Here is a 24,747-nt window from a genome sequence, read left to right as displayed (position 1 = left end):
CTGCCGTTAATTCCTGACTTGTTTAACCAGTTAGTGGGGGCCAAGTGGTTCTCTAAAATTGATCTCCGGGGGGCATACAATTTGTTGCGAATGAAGGAGGGTGATGAATGGAAAACTGCTTTTAACACTCCTGTGGGTCATTTTGAGAATCTTGTGATGCCTTTTGGTCTTACCAATGCACCAGCATTTTTTCAGAACCTTATTAATGACATCCTGAGACCTTTGATTGGTAAGAATGTGGTGGTGTATTTGGATGACATTTTGATTTATTCACCAGATCTGGAGTCTCATTGGCAGAGCGTACGTGAAGTTTTGCAGTTATTAAGTGACAATTCACTTTTTGCTAAGCTGGAGAAATGCGAGTTCGCTGTGCAGAGAATTAGTTTTTTGGGCTACATTATCTCCAGCGAAGGCTTTGAGATGGATCCGGTGAAGGTTCAGGCTGTGCAGGAATGGTCTAGGCCTATTGGTTTTTGGGTTTCGCCAATTATTACAGAAAATTCATTAAGAATTTTTCTATAATTGTTAAGCCGCTGACCGATCTCACCAGGAAAAGTGCGAATACGGTCCAGTGGACTACTGAGGCCATTGAAGCTTTTGTGTATCTCAAGGAGAGGTTCAGTTCTGCCCCCATCCTTATGCAGCCTGATGAGACCAAGCCTTTTTTGGTCGAGGTTGATGCTTCTTCGGTGGGGGTCGGAGCAGTTTTGTCTCAGGAGAACAAGGATGGGGTTCATCCGTGTGCTTTTTTTTTAAAAAAAATTTCTGAAACCGAACTTAATTACGATGTTGGTAATCGGGAATTGCTGGCTATTAAACTCGCATTTGAACATTGGCGTGATTTCTTGGAAGGTGATAAATTTCCCATTCAGGTTTTCACTGATCATAAGAATCTGATCTATCTAGATGCTGCCAAGCGCTTGAATGCCCGTCAGGCTAGGTGGGCACTTTTTTTTTCGCGGTTTAATTTTTCTGTTACTTACATCCCGGGTACTAAGAATGTTAAAGCTGATGCTTTATCTCGCAGCCTTTCTCCCATGGTTGGTACCGAGGAGGAGGAGAGCATTTTACAGGAAGGAGTTGTGGTAGCAGCATTGGACTCCGTTTTGGAAGATGGGATTCTGAAAGCCCAGGAGGATGCCCCATCTAACACTCCCCATGGGAGGTTGTTTGTACCTAGAACCTTTAGGAGAGAGTTGTTTGTGGAGTATCATGAGTCTTGGTTGGCAGGTCATCCAGGAATCTCTGAGACTAAGAGACTGGTAGGTCGCAGTTTTTGGTGGCCTGGGTGGCAGAAGGAAGTCATTAAGTGGGTGCGTCAATGTACTGTGTGTGCTAGATCAAAGGCTTCACATGCTCCTGCTGCGGGGTTGCTTTGCCCTCTGGAGGTTCCTAGTGCACCTTGGACGCATCTTGCTATGGATTTTATTACTGACCTTCCTGTGTCCAAGGGTTTCACTGTCATCTGGGTGGTCGTGGACCGTTTTAGCAAGAAGTGTCATTTGGTTCCATTCATTAAGTTGCCCTGCGCTAAGACACTCGCTAAGGCTTTTGTCAAGGAAATTATCAGACTCCATGGCGTTCCCACCGACATTGTTTCTGATAGAGGACCTCAGTTTGTGGCTCGCTTTTGGCGTGCTTTTTGTGACAGGTTGGGAGTCCATTTGTCATTTTCATCTGGGTATCATCCTGAGTCTAATGGACAGACTGAAAGAAAGAACCAGGATGTTGAACAGTTTTTGCGTTGTTTTGTGGCGGACAATCAAGAGGTGTTGTCTGAGTTTCTGCCTCTCGCAGAATTTGCTATTAACAACCATACATCTTCTTCTGCTGGGTGTTCTCCGTTTTTTTGTTGTACTGGGAGACATCCGTCGTTTGGTTCATTCTCCAAATTGGGGTCAGCGGTGCCGGAGGAGGGGAATTTTTCCAGTGATTTGGAGAGAGTTTATCACCGATGTACGTTGTAACCTTCAAGAGGCTAACAAAAAGTCTAAGAAGTATTTTACCAGGAAACGTCAAGAGGTTTTGTTTACTGTTGGTGACATGGTTTGGTTGTCCTCAAAGAATTTGCGGTTGAGGATTCCTTCTAAGAAATTGGGTCCGAAGTTTGTGGGACCATTTAAGGTGCTTCAGGTGGTTAACCAGTCTGCTGTTAGGTTGGAGGTTCCCTCCTCCTGGAAGATTAATCCGGTGTTTCATGTTTCCTTGTTGAAAAAAGCTTATGTATCGGATAGAGACGCCACTGTCACAGTTCCTCCGGTGGTGGAAGACGGTGAATATGAAATTTCTCGTATCCTGAATTCCAGAAGGCATAGAGGGAGATTGCAGTATCTCGTCGCTTGGAAAGGTTTCGGTCCTGAGGATAACTCCTGGGTAAGGGCAGATGATGTCTCTGCTCCTAGACTTGTCAAAGCGTTTCACAGGAGGTTTCCGGATAGGCCTGGGCCTGGAGGATCCAGAGGATCCTCATAAAAGAGGGGGTACTGTTAGAACCCTCCTGTTAGTTTTTTTTTCTATTTTGCGGTCGTGTGACCATCTGCCTATTTATTCCAGCTCCACCCTTCTGGCTTTGCTGGACTTCAGTGATACTTTGACTCTTAATCTAGCCAGGTGCTTTGTACCTATCTCTATAGTTTGCTTGGTCCTTGGACCTCTAAGTACTTTTTGTCTGTTTGTCTTTTTGCTCCGCTACAACTTCTGCTAGGAGGTGTCCAATTTTGTCCTAGTCCTTAGTACTTTTAGGGACCCCTCCCTCATATCTATAGGTCTGTGTTCAGACTAGCTGAGGACGAAGGCGGGTCTGTTCACAAGGAACAGGTCGCCCGCTGCATCGTAGGGAATCAGCTTAGTCTTATTGTAGGGACAGTTTTCCTTTCTTTCCTTAGTTCTTGTAGCAGATCATAACATAATGTACATGTGAATTACCTGAAACAAGAGGAAGTTAGTCTAAACAAGTCCCAGTGTCTGGAGTGAAAATCGCAAGATTCCTATACAGAAACCTTATTTAAACAATAGGTCAATTTTTTTATTAGAGCTTCCCCTTAAAGGGTTTGTCCAGGACTTTTATATTGATGACCGATCTTTAGGATAGGTCATTAATATCTGATCGGTGGGAGTGCGACACCCAGCTGTTCCAGGTGCCGGATGTGCTGAGCCGTGGAGCTTCATAGTGGCCGCACCCAGACATGACTATTTATTTGAGCAGGGGGTGAATGTGCAGTACCCAGCTACGACCACTGTCCTGTAGACGGAGCTCCGCATCTCAGCACATCCTGCTGCCAGCAGCTGTTCGGTGGAGGTGCCGGGTGTTGTACCCCTATTGATTAGATATTGATGACCTATCGTAAGGATAGGCCATTGATATAAAAGTCCCGGACAACCTTTTTAACCACAATGCTCCCATTTGGGATTTTGAAAAAATTAAAAATAAGATAGCAAAAAAAAAAGTGGTTTTGTGCCGTACACGCAGATGAGTGGCGGACAATGTGCTTTCCATGTCCCGAGTGTTGGCGTTAACTATCTTATCGTCTAAGCCCCTATAAAAGACAATGCAATTTTTTTTTTTTTCATTATCTCATTAAACATGTTTTTGTTTTTTAATAAAAGTACTAAATTTTCAATCGGAAAAATTTCTTAATATACTAAAATTGGCATTTCTTGTACAGGACGTGAAAAGCTGTGCTTGACGTCGGTGTTGGAAGAGGTTTTTTTTTGCTTTTTTTGCTTTTAGCTGTAAAAACTTCTCACACTGCACAACTCTATGGGACATAGCAGGTTAAAAGTGTATAAAAAAAAAGAAGAAGAAAAATAAAAAGCGCACACATAGAAACTAAAAAATGAAAAAAAAACAACCTGTAACCTCGAGCACTATATGTATGGGGATTTATTGGTTCAGAGTCCCTACTTTATTTCACACAGGTCACTCTAGGCTATTTCCTATGCGCTTACAAGACGCTTTTATAAAGTAAATATTATTTATGTAACCAGAATATTTAGCTTTTTTTTTTTTTTACCCTCCACCAAGGTTTTAAGAAGAAGGTCATTCCTTACATAATGTTCAAGGTAACAGAAGCTTTCTTATGTAAAAAAAAATAATAAAAATATTCTGTTGCGATGTTCTCAATTATTACCAATGTCTCTGTTACAGAGGGTGGGGAGGAGGGGGTCTAGGCTCCGGTTTATCCCTGAAAATTTCCTTTGTTCTGCTTAGCGCTCGGAGCAGCAACTTCTGTCACTTAAGGAAAAGGGAAGGTTTGGTACTGATTGCTGCTCCTGGGGCAATCTTGGTTTTATACCGCACATATAGCTCCTTTTGCCTTGGCACAGACCCATCGCACAGCAATGTATAATTCATAGCAGATCCAGGAAAGTATACTTTCTCCGTTTGACTGATCAGTGTCGAGCACAAGCCTTTGATTAGAGTTCCCGAGTTCTTGATAAATTATTTCATCTCCTAGAATCGGAGAAGTACACAGTGCTACCACAATTTGTATAGTGAAGATAAAACACATACAGGCTGCCCTAATTCGTCCTGCTTGTATACATTCCATTAAACTACTGTCTCTCCCTTGCAGGACTTTCCAGGACATTATCTAATTAAATAATGAGGTATTGCACTTGAGAAAACGCTTCGGACCCTCCGGTGTTATCGTTTTTAGCAAGTAAACAACCTGCAATATTAACATTTGCAATGTAAACGGCTCGGTCACTTCCACTTTTCTTAGCTGTGTGCGTGTTGTTTTTTTTTTTGCACTTCTGCCGTGTCTTCATGTTTAGGAGGATATCCTCGTATGAGCTGAAGGCTATCCCTTTTTATCCGATATCGAAGGATGCACAAATATTAGAACCTGCAAAGTTGTATTGGGGCTGCAATAGATCTGACTGCTCATAGCCCGAGGATTACTGACCCAGCTTTTTATAATGGTCCGCTTATGAAATGCGGATAGGGCTGCTATGAAATCAGAAATGTATTGAAATACCAAATGTAAAGGGAATATTTGTATGTCATCAGAAAATTACTTATTTCTTTAATTCAGGTTTTTATGTTAAATGTATTTTTCTTTGTTTGCTCAAGTTTTTTCAACTTTTTCTGTCACTATCTGAATTAGAAAAAACCCTGAAATCTTGCAATTTTTACTCTGACCACTAGGCTTTTAAAAGACTCATCCATTTTTCTGGACAGCAAACTTTTCAGCGGTCTCATTATCATCATACACTAGATTAGATAGACTTATAACACCTCTACATACAGTGAATAACATACAATTGATTATAGGTGATGTCACAGCTCACCTTCTCTTCCTCCTGTACAATGACTGATAACACCTGTATATACAGTAGATAACACAGGATCCACCATTCACAATAGGTGATGTCACAGCTCACCTCCTCCTCCTGTACAATGACTGATAACACCTCTATATACAGTAGATAACACAGGATCCACCATTCACAATAGGCGATGTCACAGCTCACCTCCTCCTCCTGTACAATGACTGATAACACCTCTATATACAGTAGATAACACAGGATCCACCATTCACAATAGGCGATGTCACAGCTCACCTCCTCCTCCTGTACAATGACTGATAACACCTCTATATACAGTAGATAACACAGGATCCACCATTCACAATAGGTGATATCACAGCTCACCTCCTCCTCCTGTACAATGACTGATAACACCTCTATATACAGTAGATAACACAGGATCCACCATTCACAATAGGCGATGTCACAGCTCACCTTCTCCTGTATAATAACGGATAACACCTCTATATACAGTAGATAACACAGGATCCACCATTCACAATAGGTGATGTCACAGCTCACCTCCTCCTCCTGTATAATGATTGTTAACCTCTCTATATAATAAAAAATAATACAGACTTTATAAAGGATGGCCAGCAGTGATTCGTTCTGGTAACAGTGTAATACCTGGAAGCCGTGAGAGTTTGCACTGCTGTGGATAAATATAGTTATTACTTACCATTGCATATTTTATATTTGTTAGCTGTACGTGCTACTTTCAGCATGACATGTGTAACCCTGTGATGTGAGAACAAGTCATTCTGTTAGCTACCTGCTATGATGTTGCTGCAGGAATGCAGTTAAAGTTAAGTGCCATATTACTACAAGGTTGTAATGGCACGGGCATAGGAGCTGTATCACACAGCTGACACTTTGCACTAATGGCCAAGACCAGAAACCACCCTGATCCCGGCTATTAAAAATGAGCTGCCAATGTCATTGCTGACCGCACCATCGAGAGAAAGGCCGGAGTCACACGGGCATCGATTCTCTCATTATGCTGATGTCACTTGGATCACAGTCCGTCAGAGTTTGATCCAATTATCATCTTACTTTGATGTGATTCTCCCGCATAAGAGAATCACAGCACAGGTGCGGTTAAGACGGAGAACTTAATTTCTCCATCTTATCCATTCTTTGTGTCCTTGGATGTCGGACTGCACTTGGATGTCATCTAAGTACAGTCTGATGTTTCACCTATAGACTGTGCGTGATCCTATTATCGGATGCACCCACACCATGCTGATCAGCCTAAGAAAAACATTGCAGATCTGCTCTGCCCCATAGTATAACATTGGGCCTAGTGCTATCAGGTAAAACATTGGCCTTGTTTTACTCTCGTGTGAATGATCCCAAAACCTCGGGATGTTCTCGGTGTGCTGATAGATTGCAATGCCAGACGATGACCTCCAGAGCGAAGAGGCTGCCTTTTAGTTTTACACCAACAGACATATTACATTGTATTGCAATGAATAATTAGAGAATATCTTCTTCAAATCCTCTATTTGGACTTACAAAAAAAAAACACAAAGAGTGACAGAAAAAAAAAATCCAAGTGATAAAACCCAAATCCATTTTTTCCAGCAAAAAGTCTTGTTCTAAAAAAAAAAAAAAGTTTACGTAAAACTTATCGCTAAGTGATGTAATGATCCAGCCAATAAAATTATTATGTTATTTTCCCTGTATTGTGGACACTAAAAAAAAAAACTTAAATATTTTGCCAAAATTAGTTGTTTTTTTTAATTTCAGCCTTGAAAAAAAAAAGATAAAATGGAATAAAAAGGTTTTAAGTCATCCCTCAGATAAAAAACAGAAATTCGTTTTATTGGTAGAAAAAAAAAATGCTATCGGTCTTTGAATAATTCAACACGAAAACAAAAATAAATTTTTCAAAATTAAGTGTTTTGATTATTTAAAAAAAAAAAAAAAAAAAGTAGAAAAGTAAAAGAATATAAATTTGATCTTGCAGTAATTGTAGTGGAAAACATAAATCCCTAATAACAATAGTGGTAGTGCCCCTTATGTGAAGCACTTCTGCCCTGGCTTTTAAAGGGGCTACAATAGATTAACAAAGGTTAAGTTACACTTTAATACTGGTACTAAATATCTTTGTTATTGCATTGATACAATGTAGGAACACTAGTGACAGCTAAATCTTCCTGGCACTAGCAGCCATCACAAACAACCTTATGCAGGAACATATACTGTAATCTTTCCCGATCTCTCCGGCCAGATGCAAAGCATTGAAATCTGTTCCTGTAAACTCTTTGGAACATTACACTTTGACTTTGCAGCTCTGTGCACTCTCCTGCCCGAGGACTCGCCTGTGAAAATGGTGGGCCGCAGTCAAAGGCAACATTCGATTTTCCACACCTGGCAAATTCTCTTGAACTTTATTTAGTCTGGAACACTGTCTGCACGCTAAGAAGACGAGCTCCTCACCGTGCCCCCCCACATCAACATCTCGGGGGGGGGGGGGGAGGTTATATTAAACATAGGGCTACCGCACTGATCTATACGTATGTATATAGAGAGATTGACACTATCAATCCCCTTGCAAAATAAAATGTAGTCTTTATACCTTAGCAAGCAAAAAAAAAAATGTGTTTAGCCAAAAAAAACGCTCTAACTTTCACACTGGGAAGTATGAATCAAATGGTTTCTTATGTTTCACACATTGCCCCTGGTAGTAATTCTATCTATGCTAAAAGACAAAAGAAAAAAAAAAAAACATTAAAATGAATGAGTTCCTTAAGACGAGTTTATGTCCTATTCTTCTCTGCAGTTTTCCGCCTGGGCTCATATGGAGAAAGTCAGTGACTAGTTCAACTTCACAGAACCTGTATGTGCATGCTTTAGGTAGCAGGTGGATTATGGATATACACCTGCTGTAATATTAACAGAATACATGCTTTTAATAAGGGAAAAAATGCTTTTGGATTTTATTTCTATTTGTAAACGTACTCTCGACTTTTTCTGAATGGTTGTTAGAAGGGTAGTTCGAGTTGAGAAAAACATGGCAGCTTACTTTCAGGCACAGCGCCTCTCTCGCCTATAGGTTGTCTCTGGTATTACAGCTCTGCCTCTGCTGGACAACCTATTTAACATGTGGATGATTGCACAGGGAGAAACACTTATATCATATTCCCTTATGCAGGTAGCCACAGGTATGTGCAGGTGTGTCTTAAAGAGAGAGCTAGTTTCCAAAGCATGGAACATATGCTCCAGTTTTCATCTATGCAATACAGTGACATAGTAAGAACATTTTAACAGGGTCCAAAACCTTACCGGAACCTTAAGATTATTTCTTTTTGTTGGTAATATATCCTCCTTTGTTCCTGAAAAGCTATTTTTGCAAAATGAAACCTAAAATGTTGTTACTTTTTGGTCTTGGTTCAATCCAATAACTTATTATAATAACCGATAAATAGTGAGGATATGAGCAGGTCCACACTAAAAGACAACCTGAAAAGTTGCTTAAAAAAAAAAAACTATTTAAAGACACCTCCTATTATTTTTTTTTAAAGTTTTTTAGTTTTTAATTCGCTTCAGGTTTGCAAAAAAAAAAGCCAAACATTTAAAAGAAGTGACCTGACCATTCCTAAGGGTTTTTTTTTTTTTTTTTTGCTATAAAAGTAGCTCCAAACTTTCCAGAAGTTAATGCTGGGGATGCAAAAAATAACATAAAGACACCTGAGCGTCTTTTTGAGCATTTTGTATATTCAGTGCTTAAAAACCTCTCCAAATACATTTGCAGAAAACGCTTCTGGAAAAGAGTTAATAAAATGCTTCAGAAAACTTTAACCAAACATTTGCAAAAAACGCTCCAGTTTACTGAAGCAGTGTCTAACTTGAAAAACTTGTTATTTTCGACCACCTGAAATAAAAAGTTCCATGTGCACATAGCCTAAGAATTTGCCTCACAGGTCAAGGTGATATTTGTAGACACCTGTCTGTTATTTATCCCTCCTGGAGACTTTCCTCAGAGCCTAGAGCACAATCTAAGGGCAAAACAAAGCTATTTTTCTGTTTCGTCTGTTCTCATTGTTTTGCCTTAGGAGAGAAGATGGAATGCAGAACACTAAGGAGACAGATCACATATTGCTCTAAGCCTTCCCCAGCCGTTGTCTCCAAGCTTCTATGCCTAAGGCCATGTTCACATTTCTTTTTGTGTGTGCAGTTTAGTTTGTTTGTACTACTTTACTGTGTATATCCTGACCTTTTAACTCATTAAAAAATTGGGAAAGAATTTCTAGCACTGCAACATTTTCTGAAAAGTGATAACTGATGTGCTCTAGCATTGTATTATAAATAGCTGTTGTCACTGAGCAATCGTTATCGTTGGCCTAAAGTTATCTCCCGACTCCCCATATACTAGAATACTCGGTTACGTCCATGATTCCTACACTATGTCTATGAGAACCAGGGGCGTAACTGTAATCGATGCTGCGTTGCAATAATTGGGGGCCCCGTCTGAGCTTTTGCATTGGGGCCCACAAACTTCAAGTTACGCCACTCCAATGGCAGCACTTTTTCTCCTTGCCAAACAAAATGTAAGAGGTCAGGGAGAAACAGGAGGCCCCTTACCGATTAAATGGTCAAGTGACACCGCTGAAATTGGCGGGTTTGGCTGACTTTTATCACTGATGGTCTTAAGAATAGGTTCACATTCGTTTTGGTGGCTCCATTGAGAGAGTATATTTCCGTCATATTTGACTATAAGAGTAGCGTAGCAAATGCAGTTCTATAATTCCTGTGAAAATTATGGACACCTCGGATCTGTCCAGCTGTGTTGGTATCCATCGTGCAACAGATTCAGCACTGCATCATGCTTTCTGGAAACCATAACCAAGATGTTAGGCTAATGGCCCATTTAGACTGGTCCATTCAATGGCCCATTTAGACTGGTCCATTCAATGGCCCATTTAGACTGGTCCATTCACGCAGGCTGACAACACTGTATCAGGAAGAGCCACCAGTGAAATAACCTTCCAGTAGGATATTAAGTCGAGATGAACCAGTCGTTTCGCAGGACCCTGGTCTAGCTGCCACATTGGTAGTTTGTAGCCGCTAGAAACAAACCCAACATTTTGTTACCCCCGTCACCTCTTCTGACTAGGATGCCTGGCCAGGGCCGGCTCCAGGTTTTTCTGGGCCCCGGGCGAAAGAGTCTCAGTGGGCCCTTTTAACACATACACGATTCATGATGCACAGATACGGCGGAGAAATAAATATATATATATATATATATATATATACATACATATATATATATATATATATATTTATTTATTTATTACACATGGCCCAGCCTGCCCCCTCATCCTTCACATATGCAGACATATGCGCGCGCACACACGGTACGCAGACATATGCACACGCACACACGGTACACAGACATATGCACACGCACACACGGTACGCAGACATATGCACACGCACACACGGTACGCAGACATATGCGTGCGCACACACGGTACGCAGACATATGCGTGCGCACACACGGTACGCAGACATATGCGCGCGCACACACGGTACGCAGACATATGCGCGCGCACACACGGTACGCAGACATATGCGCGCGCACACACGGTACGCAGACATATGCGCGCGCACACACGGTACGTAGACATATGCGCGCGCACACACGGTACGCAGACATATGCGCGCGCACACACGGTACGCAGACATATGCGCGCGCACACACGGTACGCAGACATATGTACACATACAGACATACACATAGATAAAACAGACAAATATATATACACAGTCATATACACTGACATTCACATACATGCACTCACACAGACCCATTACTAATACCTGCCGTGTCATTACTAGCAGACACAGCCGGACTGCGCGCGGCCATGTCTGGGGGAAGTGCCGGCAATCAAGCAGCACCTGTGTCCCTGAACAGGTGCCGAGGAAGCGGCCAGGGCCCCGACAGTGAGTGGGCGGGTGGGTGTGTGGGCCCGGCCCCGACAGTGAGTGGGCGGGTGGGTGTGTGGGCCCGGCCCCGACAGTGTGTTGGCCCGGCCCCGACAGTGAGTGGGCGGGTGGGTGTGTGGGCCCGGGCCCCGACAGTGAGTGGGCGGCTGGGCCCCTCTGATTTTCCAGGGCCCCGGCACTTGCCCGGGTACGCCGGGTGCTGACGCCGGCCCTGTGCCTGGCCCACCACAATATGATACACATGTTGTAGCTGACTAGGAGGCTCATCGCAACATCATTCACATGTTGTAGCTGACTAGGAGGCCCACCGTAACATCATTCATGTCATAGCTGATAAGGAAGCCCACCGCAACGTCATTCACATGTCGTAGCTGACTAGGAGGCCCCCCACAACATCATTCACATGTTGTAACTGACTAGGAGGCCCACCGTAACATCATTCATGTCATAGCTGACAAGGAAGCCCACCGCAACGTCATTCACATGTCGTAGCTGACAAGGAGGCCCTCTGCAACCTCATTCAGATGTCATAGCTGACTAGGAGGCCCATCACAACGTCATTCACATGTGGAAATGGTTAGGAGGCCCATCGCAATGTCATTCACATGTCGGAACTCATTAGGAGGCCTGGTGCAATGTCACTCACCTGTTGTAGCTGACTAGGAGGCCCAGCGTAATGTTATTCACATGTCGTAGCTGACTAGGAATCCCACCGCTTTGCCATTCATATGTCATAGTTGACTAGGAGGCCCACCGCAACATCATTCACATGTTATAGCTGACTAGGAGGCCCACTGCAACGTCATTCACTTGTCGTAGCTGACTTGGAGGCCCACCGCAACGTCATTCACTTGTCGTAGCTGACTTTGAGGCCCACCACAATGTCACTCACATGTGTAGCTGAGAACCAACCCCAATCTTCTGTTATCCCCAGTACCTCTTCTGACGAGGAGGCCCACCGCAACGTCATTCACATGTCACTCCGCAACTATGAAGAGGCACCGGCGATACCAACAGATTGGAAAAGGGTATGGCTCCTGTCCAGTGTCCACAGACTACCGACCTGGTCACTGGAACATGATTCTGTGAATTTATTCACTCATAATACTCAGGTTTGCAGGATATCCAATTCCTCCAGATGATATCTGAATATGCAGCTTGCCAAAAAGTATTAAGTTATAAAATTGTAACACTTTTTTTTTTTTTTTTTTTCATCCAAATCATTATATTTATAATAAAATGCGTATTTTTTTTTCCATCTAAAGAAATATTGTATCTGGTTAGAGAAAGGTAATTTCACTTTCATTCTATATTTAAGTAGGGTACGAGGCAGCCCTACAATGACTTATCCTTCCTTTAGCGTGAGAATATTGCCTAAATCAGAGGAAATCTTTATTGAGCGTCTGCATATTTCTGACAGACTTTCCTAGACGTGCTTTTTTTTTTTTTTTTACAAGAAGATTTTCTTTTTCTATTTAGACGTTTTCATTGCTCTTTGGCCAAAGGTTGGATTAACATGTCAAACTATATAAACTCTAAAAAGGCTGGAAAGAGATAAGACGTATCCATCGCAAGGATAAGGTGTTCTCAATATCAGGTGAATGTGTCAGACAAGTCAATGGGCTCTAAGAAGGTGTCAGAAATACTAAGTAGAAAAATCAGGTGTTAATTGTATTCAGGTACACAGAAATCGCAGCATAGTAGCTGTTGACAGTAAGAATTGTGCTAATTTTGTTTACTCCACGTGAACCTGTTTGGAAGATCGCAGGATAATAATGCCATAGACTTGGTGCGTTCCTCTGCACTCGAGAGGTTAAACTTGCAAAAATTTAACCAGCAGCTAAAATATGCAGAGTCTCATGTGAAGACGACTTTCACAAATTTACTTGTGAAGTGAAAAGACTTGAAGGAGATCTTAAAGGCTTATTCCAGACAAAAAATAAATATACCAATCTTTCACCCTTCAGTCTTGGGGGACCATGACGCTCAGTATTCGGGAGTGCTAATAGATAGCATGCACTCAAAGGTGATCTGTTAGCTTAATCTGATGCCCTATGTATAGTCTATGTGCCTAGTGGGCAAAAAATCGTGTCATTTGGTTACTTAGGAGTTCTGGAAGAATGCAGCGGACACATGGTTATGAGTGCACTATATAAGAGCACAGTCGTATAAATCGGACCGATATCAGAGCCTAAGGGCCAGGGAAAGATGAGGTGAGCACTGACCCAGGGGTGGACATATGTCACTGATGTGTTGAGTGTGACAGACAGTCATTCTGGATCCGGCTGTGGAAGGTCGCTGCACTTGGCTTTGCAGTCACCTTCCTGATCCTTTCACCATCCTTCCCTCTCTAGGACCCAGCGGTGAGCTCTCCTTTCTGCTGCTAATTAACACACCCTTGCTGGATGTTTAAATAACAGCCAGTCTCTCCAGAGAATTGCTGGTGATAGAAACATTTTCCTCTGTTCAGGCGTGGAGTTCTAGCAGTCTTCTAGTTTCTTCTTGAAGTTCCTTTGTGATTGTTGTCGTGATCATTCTGGTGTCTTCTCAAAGCTAAGTGTATCCCCTTGTCTGTTTACCTTTTTTGTCTTTAGTTGCAGTGGGGACTGACTAGTGCTCACCCCTTCCCCTCTAGGGTCATTAGGGATTAGATATGTGAGGAACCTATTTAGGGACAATAGGGGTGTTGTAAGATCTACCTAGGGGTCTCCACTCCCTCTTTCCCTAGTTGCTGGGCTTTCCCCCCTTTTCCCCTAGTCTAATGCTGGGTCCTTCCCATACCTAGCATGACAACATATCATTGGTAGAACCTGTGTGGCTGTACAGAGGTAAGGGGGCCTATTTCTATCTCCAAAGCAGGTGCAATTTTGCATTTTTAGGAGCTCTTGGGCTGCCAAGGGCCCATATATTGTCCTTGCACAGGGGGCCGTTTTCTGTCTATGTCAACCAGTGGAGCACTCAACACATGAATTTCACCAAGCTCATAACTTTAGGCCCGATGCTCATTAGATTAAAGTCTACCCAACCTGCAGACTATCTGATGTATATGGGGGGCTTCCCAACTCTCGCCCAACAAATTATGTAAGGGGAGAAGTTCCCATGTTCAAAAACACAGATTTTTTTTTTTCTGCCGGCATCCATACTAAAAAATGCAATAACAATCTGATCTAATTATTACGTTTTTGCTGGTTTTTTTTTATTAGTTTTATAATTTTTCATGCGTTTTTGGTGTCTATTGGAAGCAGCATTTCTTTTCTCATGCATTTTATTATGCAGAAACACTGGGATTCTGATCTTAATAACACATTTGCGTATTTTACATGTCTTTTCAGGCTCTCAAAAATGCCAAAAAATGCGCCAAAGAGTTCACAATTCATAAGTGTCTTTAAATGGACAGTGACATGAGTTTTTATCAAATCACATGCACTTTGCTCGGACACAGCGGGTTTTTCGTCCAAAAAAAGCAGCGGAAAAAACGTAACGGGAATATGGCCTTAATGTTCTCCCAGGAGATAAGCAATCAGCGGGTGAAGCAACTTCCATCCCTTTCCCTATTGAAAACACATCAAGCCAAGTATTCATATATATGGGGGTGGGGAAGAAGAGAGAGCTGTCATCATGTAACTGGGCACCTTATGTGTCGCAGTATTTTTTTCAGCTCTCCTAGCCAAACCCCCATCGCAGCTGTTTGCAGCTTTGCACATTGTCTAATGGCTGCTCTCAGGTACTGCAAGTCCTATCATATTCACTTCAATAGGCGTTAAGCTGCAGTACCCAAGAATGGCCACTACATAGAGCTGTGGAGTCCGGGTTCTGTACATGGGTGGACCCCCGGCCACTGCAGGAGCTGCAGCTCGCTGATCAATGGGGGTGCTAGATGTTGGACTACTACCGATGTGATGGTTAATTACCTATTGTAAGGCCACATTATATCATTATACAATATGAAAGTAGTTTTCAGCATTTACATCCACTACTATTTCTGCCATTTACTGTGCAGCAGAGTTTATTTTTATGAGATTTTATGTAATAAATTCAGATTATTACTTTTTTTTTGTACCTATTAACTAATAGTAATGTGGCATTTTAGAGAGCTGATCTAAGATGATTTTTTGTATTGGTTTTATAAATTTTTATTCCTTTAAGGTCACACCTTTCTTTCATCCAAGAAAATCAGGCGTATTATGCTAATCACCCACAGATCAGAGAGTGTGATCCAATTTTCTCGGTTGAAACGGAAAAAATAAATCTCCTCCATCTCGCCCATTCTGTCAGACTGTGAAAATTGGACTGCACTCAGATGTCATCCGAGTGCAGTCCGATTTTTTTACATATGAGTGGCCAAGTGTGATCCGGATGCAACTCATGCATACTGATTTTTTGTTTTACTCAGACCATATCAGTCCTAGGAAAAAATCGGACATGTGCACGGACCCATCGAATAACATGGGGACGAGTGCTATCTGTCATAACGATGGATAGCACTCATCCGATTTTTACGGGTGTGTGCACAAGCCCATAATGTAAGAGAACAGCAGCTGCAATGGTCATGGTCAATGGTGAGTGGTTCTATTAAACTATAGGTCAATGTGCTAAAAACAGGCATCACACAGATGAGAAAAATTCCGGATATATGGGACTTGTGGAGGTACATCCATGTGCAAAACGGACCGCACACAGACAGATCATGGACCAATGGTCCAAAGCAACATGAGTCTACGGGGTAGTGCACATGAGTGGTTTTTACACACAGGTCAATGGTCCACGTGTAAAAAAAAACAAAAACGTGGCATGCACTACTCCGATCTAATGAGTCTGATAGCCTCTAGATGGGCCATATATATTGATATGTGAATAATTAATTTGGAGCGTTAAATGATATGGAGTCAGTCACCTGAAAGCTCCCAGTTAGTATGTCCCTTGCAAAACAGAAAGAGTCCTGCAATTCTATGAAATAAATATACAAGAACATGAAACATTTTTTTCCCCATGTCAATAAGGATAATATGGCCGTCTGCTAGGCATACATTCAGGAGCAACCAAGGGCCTGGATAGGATTGTGATTGTATATATATATTTTATATTAGCATATCTTATTTTATGATTAATTTAAAGATGCTGTGTTTCAATAAAATCAGTGTTTTATCAGCAGGAGATTATTATTAAAGAACTAGGTGTATCGTGCCTCCTGGTCCATCCATGCCCCCAGCACTGATTGACAGATTTCTGCCTATACACAGTGCACACAGAAAGCAGCCAATCAGTGATGTGGGCGGGGTTATACAGGGCTCAGCATTCAGAGAACTGCTAGATCTGCAGCAGAGGAAACAGTGATTGTGCCATAACTGCAGCACCCAGTAAACTAAGAGATACATTGCTAGAATCAGGGTCGCTGTCCCTACATCATACTGCTGTCAGATTCCCTTTAATATTTATTATTGGATCCACTCACACTTTAGCAGGGTCTTTTTAGCTCTTTACAGCTGGGTGCTAAGCAGTGACATGGTACGTGGCCATATTGCCGCATCCTGCCATCATTCAGTCACAGCCTTTAGTCTGAATCCCACTCTCACAACTGTCAGATGTTTTACTTTGTGTGTATTTCTGACACATAGTGACTGGGTGATAGAGAGGAGTCAATGTTTCATTCACAGCCTGGAACAGTGTGACATTACACAGACTCTGCAGGCTGTAAACTTTTTCAACTTTTTTTTTTTCCCAATTAAATCCGCACCTTGTTTTGCAGGTGATAATTTTATGGGTCAGCTCTGTTTAGCTGAGTTTTTCACTTTCCATTTGTGCTTCTGCTTGCTCTGCCAATGTGTGCCCAGCTGCCTATTTTCCCCGCGATGCAGTCATTTCAAGCATTGTCTTGGTGAAATTCAGTTCCGTCTTGGTACCTGCCTCACATGTTTCTGCTGTCCTGGTATCCCAGTTTTTCTACTGGATACATTATACCATTGGTTTTCCTTTTTTATCCTTATCTGATATATCAGAATATGAGCGTATCCTGCAATAAGGACCAAGAACGGACAACGTAATTGGTCCCAAAGGTCCAGCAGAAGACGACAACCTTAAGTACGACTTATTTAAAGGGTCTTTCAGCTCTGAAGTGCTTCTAGGGGGGACCTGGCACCAAGAAAAGCTACACCATTAGTTGGATAGTATTAGAGAAAGTTTTCTTTATGATCATATGCCAAATAGGTGTTCAGGGCACCATGGGCTAGACTGTGGTCCAAAGCGCCTTTCTTCTTATGGTTTTGCTGGGAGTTAAGACCCCCACTACATTGACAGCATTGTGGCAAAATTGTTGGAGGAAAGGTGCCCCTAAATGTTATTGCCCTGCCTGTGAGGAAGTCCATCTTTTTGTTGCTAGGTACAATTTCTAGAGTTTAAAGTCAGTATATGACCTATCATACACAATGAGAGCATAACTTAGCATGAATAGTGCTTTGAACTATGTTCCTTTTTTGTTCTCAATTTCTTGATTGTCCTTCTGACCCAAACTATGGTTCTTCCAGCTCCTAAGCATTAAGCTTCTTATCTGGTTTTGATCATTGTCCTGTCCTGACTCTTTGTCAAGCAAGGAGAGGGAAGGAACAAGTGTAAAACGATGGGAAGAGGGGGAAGGGAGCCCAACAACTAGGGAAAAGGGGAGGGGAGACCCCTAGGCAGATCTAATATTACCCTGCCTACCCTATCGTCCCTAAATAGGTTACGAACAGGAAACCTAATCCCTGAATGTCCCTAGAGCTTGGCCTTAGGTATGGAGGGGATGGGGTGAGCACTAGTCAGGTCCCACTGTAACTAAAGACAAAAAGGTAAACAAATAAAGGGGATACACTTAGCTTGAGAAGACACCAGAGAGATAATGCCAACTGTCCTCCAAGGGAAGTCCAAGAAGAATCTAGCCGACTACTAGTACTCCAAGCCTGGACAGAGGAACATAGAACTATTACCGGCGACTCTCTGGAGACACTGAGAGTTTTTAACTACCAGGCAAGGGTGTGTCAATTAGCAGGAGAAGGTGGAAGTCACTGCTAGTTCTAAAGGGAGAAGGATATCAATACACTACAGAGATGAGAGGTTCAAGAAGGTGTCTACAATGCCAAGTGCAGTGACCTTCTACAGCCGGATCCAGAACGACTGTCTGTCACACTTGATACACCCGTGACACACTTCCTACTTTTCTGGATAAAATGATGCTCCTCTACTCGTCCACTTTTTAGTTTCTGGTTTTAAAAGATCAAATTTGAAGAACAAATATGACATCATGACCCAATCCCAATCTTTTTTTTTGACAAGGTGAGATCCTACTGTAATCCTACTGTTCTCTATAAGGCTAAGTCCGGAAGAAATCCGTGGCATTTCCGTGTAAACCCTGCATGTGGTATAAGCAGATTGTGCTGTCGCACGGCAAAATTTACATAATTCAGGGAAATCCACTTTGAGAATCCACAGGCTTTTCCTCAAGAAAATCATTTAACATAATCTATACAAGAAACGTTTCCATTACACTTGAATGGGATTTGAGACCAAAACTAGAACTAAAAGTTGTCACAAATCTGTCAGGTGTGTATGTGGTCTCAGACTCTGCAACTTAGCGAAGCTTCCAAGAACTACTATAAGATTCTTCATAGTCCAGAATAGATTACTAAAGGAATTGTCATATTAATTTAGACAGTGATTGATTTGCTCACTGGTAAAAGCGTATTTTTCATAATATTTAAATCGGGACATCTAGTTCAAAAAGCCTGTGTTCTGGACTTTACTAATCTTTTATGAATAAAATATAATTTAATATATTTTGAGCAACCATTGCAACAATACAAAATAACTAAAATAGTACAGATGAATGGGTATAAAACAATACATAAAGATGAGTAATTTCTGCAATATTAAAAAAATATATATGAAAACTACCAAAGAGATATTTCATCATGTAATTAAAAGGACTGGTTCATCAATGGGAAACAAAGCTGTAACCGCTTAGATCCCATAAATAGCAAGTATTGAAAATAACAAGTGATTTATGTGGATTTATCTGGGAAATATTGTACATACAATTGTGTTAGGAGTTGGAGATTTTCCTTAAATTATTTTCCAAATATGATAGCAGGTCTGTGTGTGCATGCACATAGCAATGTACAATAGAGAGTAACTACTTGTGGTTACTATGTTACAATGTAATGGCAAATACCAAAGCAAAAATCTAAGTTAAAGTAGGTGCTGTAGAATTTTGTAAAATTTGTAAGTATAAACTAAGCACATAATCTTCTAGGGGATATTGCCCCTATAAAGATGACGCCTTTAATGTCCTAATTGCTGCCTCCATTTTGCAGAAACTAAAGTTTAATCAAACATGCTAATTAGGATGCTCCATGCACCCTGGGTGTGGCCAAGATGTTCAGTGCACTGTTCCTCCCACTGGTTTTGCATGTCTACGCCCCCCTCACTGCTGATTGACAGGGCTCGCTTATTATCTGAGCTTTTTCCGCAGGCAGTGCTCTCTCCAGGGAAGCCAGTACTCGAGTCTTAATCACCAGTGAGGGAGGCAGGGACATGCAAAACCAGTAGGTGGAAAAGTGCAAGGAGACTTTTTGGCCACAGCAAGAGTGCACCAAGCATCCTAATTGCATATTTGATTAACTTTCAGTTTGTGCAGGCAGCGATTAGATCACTAAAGGTGCAATTTTTATACAGGTAATATCCTCTACAAGGCTGTGTCCTTAGTTTAGAACATGCAGCATAGCTAGTTCTGAATTATTAGTCGGAATAAATTAAGTTTAGAGGGGCTGTTCACTACTTGGACAACCACCTAAATACTCTATTCCCCATTGTAAGATAAAAGTAACAAATACTCGCTTCCTGTACGGGTGCCATTCCAGAAATGTCGGTGCCGGGTCTCCTGGTGCTCATGTGACGTTATTAGTTATGCCTCCTAAACGCTGCAGACAATCAGCGGCCACTAAAGGACTACTTTCCTCACACTTTGCTTGGACATCTAAGGGACATGTGAAAAATGCAGCCCATTAGCGGCTGCTGATTTGGATGTAGTTTTACGTGGCATAACGACATCACATGAGCGCCAGGAAACCAAACACTGAAGATGAGTATTTGTTATTTTTCTTTTACACAGATAATACAGTATTTAAGAAGGGGTTGTATTGTTCAAGTAGTGAACATCCCGTTTGAGATATAGGAACTACAAGAGAACATAACTTGATTTGCCTGGTCTCTGGTGTTATAAACTGTGCGCCTATAAATATGGCTGCTAATAGTGCTTTCCAAGACTCTTCAACAATCTTAAAGGGAACCTGTGAACAAAATGTTGTAGGTATTAAACAACAGACAGGGTGCTACAGGGCTCATTGGTACCTCTGCAGAGGTTCCCTGTTGAAATGTTCTGTTTATGGGAAGAGTCAAACGTCCGTATAACTTGGACAAGGATCGCAACGCAATGCTCGGACTGGCTATCAACTCTCCCAACCCGAGTGTGAGCATGTATATCCATGCAGCTGTCATGCTCTGGTCTGGAGAGCCGCGCCCGGTCCAAGTATTGCCATCTGATCTTGATACAATTTATACGGCCTGCTGACTGTGCCCTTAAAGTGAAAAATTTGGAAACTTACTAATACAGTTTAATTCAGAAAGGTGCCCCAATATCAAGATATCAGCCCAGGTCCTGGCTTGGCTGGTTCGTTGCAATAGCTCAGCTAGCCTTCTTTTTAGTGCTGACAACAACCAGTGGACTTAGCTATTAAAATTATTTAGTCAGACAGCCCCCTTTATATACATTCCCCGCTTGTATTTCTATGCAACTGTCACGTTCGGGTCGGGAGAGCCGATGGTCAGTCCGAGCATTGCGTTGCTATCCTCCTCCAAGTTATATGACTGTGTGACTACTCCATTAGTAAGATAAAGATATCAAAGTTATAAGACACCATACACCTCTGTCCATAGTCATCGAGGCGGTGCTGCGGTGGGGTCTAGTCATGGTCTTCTCGCTGTTAACGTACCCACTCTGCCTTGACTGAGATCCTGCAGGGCATCTGAAGTCAGCACCAGCTGTGCCAACGGGAAGACAACCCAGGTAAAGTGGATGAGCTAACAGCGACAAGACCATGACTAGTCCTGATGTAGCACCACCCAGATGACTAATGAACGAGGTGCATGGCCATTTTATAACTTAAATTTCCTTATCCTTTTGAGCCCATTGGCATCCTGACTGTGGTTTAAAAATCATATTTTTGCTGGCAGGTTCCAGTTGAGGTAGTCCTACACCTTTACACCTTTAGCCGGTTTTGAGGAGACAATCTGACCATAAAAAAGGATCCAGCATGTAGAATTTCAATATTCCCCATCCTTGTTCCTGGAGACAAGCCGATTACAGACATTGCTGCCTATTTAGGATATAAGCACGCTCAGGATAAGTGAGTGTGTGTTACACGCACGCCGCCAATTTCAGATAGGGCGAGACGGGTTTCATGAATTCTTTGGAATCCTGGGGAAACCGTTACTCAGGGCGACCATAGGCTGCAGCTTTTCTCAGGCACACGATAGATTCAATTGCTGACCAGACACATCTGACAAGAGTCTTTTTCAACAGTTTAACAGTGGAATTTAATCTGAAGCACGGCCAGTGTAATTCAGGGATATTACAGCAACAATCTTCATAACAGTACAGTCTGAGTTTCTTGAGCAACCAGCTCCAGTAACAATACAGTAGTTTCTTCACAAGGCACAGTATTAGAGTCTCTTCAGTAGCAATATTCAGCATAGATTAGATCTCTTAGCAGCACACCTCTATGCATACACAACCACAGGCTTTTCCTTCACAAGAACACAATAGTACACAGCATTCTTTAAACTGCATGGAGATGGAGGGGGGGGGGTTTGATGAGGGAGATGATCCCTGTGACACAATTCCTTCCAGTCCTTATCTTCCTGCCTGATAATACTCTACACTGTTCAGTGAGTTTATCTGACCTGTGTTTAGTTTCTCTCCTGATCTGAATCCTGTTCAGTTACCTTCTGTGAGATCCAGATAACACACCACCTTTCTCTTCGGCTCCAGCCAGATTACAATAACAAGTTAACCATAATTCCCCTGGGGCTCTGTTAAAGTACTCCCTGTCTCCTGTGACTGTGTTAACCCCTCTAGTTGCTGGATGCTTTTGAAGCACAACACTTTCTGTCTCCTGTGCTTGTGTTATTTGTAACAGTTGCTGGATGCTTTGGAAGCAACAGCACTACTTCTGCATGTCTCATGCGTACATGTTCAGCTGAAAGAGCTATTGAATGTGTAAGACCAATCTTAGGAGGGTGTATTTTTTTTATAGTAGCTGCTAAGTGTCGCTGGCCAGTCATATTTATTGTTGTGTCCACTCATTGTGTCTTCTATTATCTAATTACAGTTAAAAAAATGATATGTCTCCTGCAAGAAGATTATAAAATTCCCTTTGAAAGAGAGAAAAAAAAAGATGAAAAAAGATGGTTACATCAGCAAATGTGGGTAGTGGGCTTGTACATTTGTCAACAAAAACGGCATTGTTGAGACATGGAGTAACATATGCTTCCAATTGGGGCGGGCTGTCTCGGCTCATAATTGCGTTCCGCTGTTGGATCATATTTTGAGAGTCTTTGGTGGCTTGGTTATTGGGATAGTAAGTGTTTGTGACAGGTTGTTTGCAGTATGTTTCTACTGTGCATATGGTAGATTACAGTTCAGATGCTGGCAGATTTTTTTGCGCTCAGGCTTCGTGTCGTGCTAAAGGAGAAACACTTAAGACCATTAGTATTCACTGTTATACTGCGTGCAGTCGCGTAACAAATGATTAACTCTTCTTACCAGTGCCGCATATTCTGTGAATATTGGTGAGTGCTTGCAAATCAGTAAAGAGGTGCACATAGTACTGAAAGTATGAGTACAACTTAATATCCACTGTGACTAGAGCCATTTTGTCCTAACAGAGCAAAATTACTATAAACTATCACTTTTCAGCCCAGGAACACAATCTTAATGGACACCTAATCATCCATCTAAATGTATCGATCTATAATATTTCCCATTACATTGAATTACATTCCTCTTTCTTCTCCATTGATGCACACTAAGTGAAAATGTGTTGCTCTTCCTGTAATTTGGGACAGAAAGTATGGCTTACCAGTCCTCAGTTGGCAAAACAGTCTGTCTTCTACTCCAAGGTCAGGGCTCAGTCCAGCTGGTGCATGTACACACCTTTGACCACATCGTCACCATCTCCAACCACTGGTACACCACTCCAACTCCGCCACCTTCCAGTCACACTCCGCCTTACCGCAAAAGAACAGGTTGCCACGCCTGTTAACAAGGACTCGGACATATCCGTTGCTCAGATAGCCAATAAGCCAGTTCAGCACTTCATGTGGTCACCAAATTCCCTCCAACCAACTGATTTTGGACACCACCTTGCCCTCTCCTACTAACATGGTGGTCCAAAGTAGTGAACCTCCTTTGTACCTGTCGCCCAGAAGTCTCTTATTCCTTCATCTACACACAGTAAAAGTCATGTTCTCTGGTGCCACAGGACACTGCAGTCCATCCTCTTAAGTTTTGCAAAACCCTTAAATGGTTACTATCTTTTTAACCAACTTTGCATAAATGAATAGTCCAAGCAAATCTAAGAAACTTTGTAATTAGAGATGGGCGGATCGATTCGTAGGACGCTGGTCCATCAGCCAGGTCAGTAGTCTTTGGCCACTGGAACAATGTTTGTAATGTATCTTATCAGAGAGATAGGATTCGCTCTCCATGTATGAGCCTCTTCTTCAACTTCCTTCTGCCTCCTGAACTCCTCATTCAAAACTGACTGACAACTCAATGCGGTGTCAGATTACAGCTCCCTACTGAAGTCTATGGAGATGAGAGGAAGAGGATTGAGTTGTAATTTTCTAGTAAGTGTTTATGTCACCCTATAGCTGGATTCAGAACTACATTTCTGTATATTAGTCTCCTTCTGCTGCTTCTACCATGTGCTACATAGAGACCGGAGAATAGCAGTCACTAATGTCTGTGTATGTTCTGTATGTGGGAGACATCATAGCAGCTAGTCTACACCCACTAGCACAGAGACCACTGAAAATTAGAGCCTGAGGTAAAACACTGGTGAAAAATGTGAGACGCGAGTCATATAATGACTAGAAATAGTATAATTCCTTATATACATATACAGTGGGTGAAATAAGTATTGAACACATCACAAATTTTTTAAGTAAATCTATTTCTAAAAGGTGCTGTTGACATGAAATTCTCACCAGATGTCTGTAATAACCCACCCAATCCGCACAGGCAAAGAAATGAAGCCATAGATGTCCATAACTTGAGTTGTGTAATAATGAGAAATTACACAGGGAAAAAGTATTGGACACATGAAGAAAGAGAGGTGCAAAAAGCCATGGAAAGACCTGACACCAGCTGAAATTTATCAGTAATTAGAAAGCAAT

The sequence above is a fragment of the Phyllobates terribilis genome, unplaced genomic scaffold (assembly GCF_046119375.1).
Source record: "Phyllobates terribilis strain yellow unplaced genomic scaffold, ASM4611937v1 Scaffold_14__1_contigs__length_39327217, whole genome shotgun sequence".
NCBI classification, from domain to species: domain Eukaryota; kingdom Metazoa; phylum Chordata; class Amphibia; order Anura; family Dendrobatidae; genus Phyllobates; species Phyllobates terribilis.
This window is presented reverse-complemented; position numbering follows the sequence as displayed.